The sequence below is a fragment of the Macrobrachium rosenbergii genome, chromosome 48, assembly GCF_040412425.1.
Source record: "Macrobrachium rosenbergii isolate ZJJX-2024 chromosome 48, ASM4041242v1, whole genome shotgun sequence".
Classification (NCBI taxonomy): domain Eukaryota; kingdom Metazoa; phylum Arthropoda; class Malacostraca; order Decapoda; family Palaemonidae; genus Macrobrachium; species Macrobrachium rosenbergii.
In genome coordinates this window covers 50,474,548-50,479,547 of record NC_089788.1, presented here as the reverse complement: position 1 = coordinate 50,479,547, position 5,000 = coordinate 50,474,548, and the positions used below count along the sequence as shown (strand labels likewise).

The following is a 5,000-nucleotide window of genomic DNA, read 5'->3' as shown; positions in this document are numbered from 1 at the left end:
TAATATAACGTTTATTGATTAATTTTTTTTGTACTGTATTTGATATTATGAGAAGCAAACAAAGGTCATTTAAATACATTTTTAATTTATGGGAAATTATGTAGAAGATACTTTTAAATTTTGTATAATACAGTTTTCTCAATTTTTCGACATATTTTGGGTAAACCTTTATTTGGGCGTACAATGTAATTTTCAAAATTTTTATTTGATCTTAGGAGCTAACATATATTGCAATTATAATACGAAAGGATAATTTTACACAGATGAAAGTTTGGATGAAAGTGCTCGGAAAAAGGGAAAAAATGAGAGAGAAAGAAAACATTTGCATCTTCATTTGTTATTCAGGCATAGGCTTCAAATGGACCGCTGGCATGTATCGAAAGCCAACGCGCATTTAAAAAAAAAATAAAACTCCGAAAAGCTTTTTATCATCAGGGAGAGAGAGAGAGAGAGAGAGAGAGAGAGAGAGAGAGAGAGAGAGAGAGGGGGACGTGGGTGGTGTGAGGCAATGAGAAAGAAAGAGAGAGAGATACTTAGATCACCCAACGTATACCGTGGGATTCAGGTAGTATAAACGGCGACAGACAGACAGACAGACAGGCAGAGAATCACATAGCTTCATACTCTACAGAGAAAGTATCAATGAAGAGTGGCAGACGGACATACAGATAGTAGTGATAAACAGGGACAGACTTCAGTACAGACAGTGGTGAGAAACAGATAGAGAGACATCCAGTCAAACAGGCAGACATCCTCAAGACATAGTATGTAATCAGGATTAATAGGAATGCCATTGTGTGCATACCCAGAAACAAAGGATGAAGTTCAGGCCCTAGTGCCCATCCTACATTTGGATTCCTAGCATTTCGTTTAGGCGTCCATGACCACAGTTGTTGTGACGCTAGTTTGCAGATGAAAGCAATCAGACTTCCATTTTATTTTGAAGCGTACCTTCTTAAGCTGGGTATTTTTTTCCACTGGTATTTGGCAGACGAAATGCTATCGTGTTCAATTAGACTTTTAAAGACGATGTTTTAGACACGCGTGCTTTGACGATATCGGCTGCATACCTATTGATTCGGGCACATGAGCACATCAAACAAAGCACGGAAAATGCTCGCCGTACATTTTCAGCCAGTTCCATTTGTAACTGATTATTAATTATTAATATTTAATTTGTTCAGCAAGCAGGCAATGGATCAGCCAGCAATCCCTGCCAATGCGTTCTCGATATACATTTTCGTTCTCCCGTTTCACCTTTGGGGATCCCAGTGCTGAAAGCTACTGCAAGTTCCGGTAACACACACACACACACACACAAATATAAATATATATATATATATATATATATATATATATATATACATTATATATATTTATATATATATATATATGTATATATACAGTGTGTATGTATGTGTATATATATATGTATACACATGCATACACATGCTTCACAAATATATGTATATATATAAATATATGTATTTGTGTGTGTATGTTTATGTATTTGTATACATACATACAAACACATATATATATATACAGTATATATGTATATATATGATGTATATATATATTTGTGTGTATGTGTTACCTGAACTTGCAGTGGCTAACAGCACTGGGATCCCCAAAGGTAAAGGTGAAAATGTACGGGAGAACGCATTGTTGGTGGAATATATATATATGAGAATATATTATATATATATATATATATATATATATATATATATATATATATATATACATATATATACACACACACATAGCCTATATATATATTTATATATGTAAGCACACAATTATATTGATAGGTTCTGATAGTCGCCTCCCTTACATAGTTATGTGTATGTGTTGAAATGAACATTTGCTATTTTTCCTTTCAACACTAATGGTTTTGTTTATAAATGAATTTCCTCGCAAGCTTTCTGAAGCTTTTAGGCCACAGACATTCATTAGTCATGTCTGTATGTAATACTTTATGCATCACCTATTTCAGTAATTAAATAACTGATTTTTAGTTTCAATAACTGGTAATTTAATCTTGATGATATATAATTTCATAATTATCAGATCATGTTCCTTGCGCTGTGCAGTCATTGTCACTTACATACCCACCCTCATCCATACATACTCGTTTAAACGCCAAAAGAAAATTGCTTTTTTTGTACACGTGAGTGAAAAGTCCTGTATGCTTGATTGATCCCATAGTAGTGTAATGACAGAATTTGACAATATTGTCATTAGGGACCCTTTAGAATCTGTCCTAAAACGACTAGCAAAGTTTATTATAATTAATAATGTAAGAACAGGTTTATATGTTCTTGATCCCATTCTGCACAAAAGTTCTCAGGAGATTTAAACGAGAAACGAAAGAATGTCACCATTGTTCTTTAATACTGTCTAGTGCAATTCCTGTGCCTAACCAGTACCGAGATTAATCCAGAAAATTTGCTCCTCATCTGAATCCTAACCACAAACGTGATGCAAGTTGTAGCCCTAAAAGTGGATATGTACCCTTTTTATTTAGTTATTTATTTGTAAAACATAGTATTTACTTGTAATTTTCTCTTTCTGTTTGTAGCTTGCTTGAGAATGCCGTAGATTGAAGGCAAAATCTTTTGAAATATTTACTCATTTTATGAGTTACATCAGGTTTGCCTCTTGTGATAGAAGTTATATATATATATATATATATATATATATATATATATATATATATATATATATATATATATATATATATATATATATATATATATATATATATATACATATATACATTTATATAGATATATATATATAATGATATATATATAATATATATATATATATATATATATATATATATATATATATGCATACGTGCATGGACATACACACATCCATACTCACACACACAACATATAAACACTTTTTGCTCAAATTTCACCTTTAATAGCCGCGGGTAGATTGCTGTGTGAAGGTGGATTTATGGTCATTTGATTATGGCTTTAAATATTTCTAATTTTTTCCTGATAAAAGTCAGCTCTTCTGCAAAGGACGTTAACCACCGTGCTGTTCTATTTTTTTTTTTCTTGTTGCTGACCACGCTGTTTGTTGACGATGTTGGTGATCTGAAAAAAGTAAAAAATTGTGAGAAACATTATGTTATAAATGATGCTCCCGCTTATATGTATATATACAATATATATATATATATATATATATATATATATATATATATATATATATATATGTGTGTGTGTGTGTGTGTATGTATATGTATATATATATAAGTGCATGTATGTATGTGCCAGAATAACCCTGAAGCTTATTGAGCAATTTCGACCAAACTTGGTATACATATGACTTACTATCTAGAAATCAGCACTATGAGGATAAGACATCACTAGCATCAAAGGGCACCAAAGTAGGTGGGGGTGGGTAGGGCTTCCCTGAAACGGGGCTGGTTATGCCCGTAGACTTAGTAACTTTACGAATTTATCATACCTAATTTCAGTATACATATGACTTACTATCTGGAAAAGAATGCAGTAGGAGTAAACATCATTGGCACCAGAGGGGGTTGGGTTTGGAAGGGGGTGACAGAGAGAGAGAGAGAGAGAGAATAGAGCGGGTGTTAGGGAGAAGAATGAGGGAAAGAGACAGGGAGAGTTGGAGAGAGAGAGGGAGAAAGAGTGATAGGGAGAGGAAGTGAGAGAGAGAGGTGAGAGGGAGAGGAAGTGAGAGAGGGAGTAAGAGGGGGTGTTTGGGAGAAGAAAGAGGGAAAGGGAAAGGGAGGGTTGGAGAGAGAGAGTGTGAGAGGGAAAGGAAATGAGAGAGAGTAGAGGGGGTGTTAGGGAGAAGAAAGAGGGAAAGAGACAGGGAAGGTTGGAGAGAGAGAGTGAGAGAAAGAAATAGTGAGAGAGAGAGAGAGAAGAAAGTTTTTGGTTGTCATTCAGAGTTATACCGGGCAGCTTGCCCGGGTTGGTCAGCTAGTATGTATATATATATATATATATATATATATATATATATATATATATATATATATATATATATATATATATATATAAAAGCACCTTATAAATAGATATCCACCTATACCCTGTTTCCTGTCATCTTACAGTCGAGTGTGGCTCCGGAATGATTCACTATCCGGTTCTTAAGAAATCGTTTGATTTGAGGTGGCTGTGCTGAGACCAACCATTGTCGACAAACTAACAGGTACACAGTTCGCTTGAAAGGTCAACATAGCCTTAACTGGTTTTCAGAAAATTGCACTCTTGTTCCAGGATTAATTTGGGAGACTCGGTGGTGAAGCTGTATATATATATATATATATATATATATATATATATATATATATATATATATATATATATATATATATATATATATATATATATATATATATATATATATATATATATATATATATATATTACTGTATATATATTTTCAGTAAACACAACACACACACACCACAAATATATATATATATATATATATATATATATATATATATATATATATATATATATACATATATATATATATATATATATTTATAATTACACATACATACATATATATATATATATATATATATATATATATATATATATATATAAACACGTATATGTTTGTTCGCTTTTGCGAATCTTTATCTGGACACTTAAAATCATAGTCGCAATATACTAACCTTATAGTTTTAGTTTCATTAATGATTGTGTTTATATCTTCTGCATTTATGGCTTGTAAATATTTGTGCATGATTGTAGATATATATTTGTATGTAGCGTCGTTGTATTAGTTTCAGTTATTTTTTCAGTATAATAAATAAGTACCAGGTTTTTGTACTAGCTTTTTCAACGCTCTTACATGTATGGTGTGTCATTTCATGTATGAATAAGCATTTCTTGTTTACTTTCTAAGTCGTTTTCTCTCAAGAGGAATTAGCGTTTGATTCTGTGATTATGGAATCTCTGTATTGGATGAGATGAGGAATTTTTGAA

General features: G+C 32.1%; 1 protein-coding gene across 2 annotated transcripts in view; it reads left to right on the top strand.

The window, feature by feature from the left end:
• The window catches only part of LOC136831376 (uncharacterized), a 1,849,518-nt gene that overhangs the window by 981,337 nt on the left and 863,181 nt on the right, over positions 1-5,000 (top strand). The gene's annotated exons all lie outside the window — the stretch shown is intronic.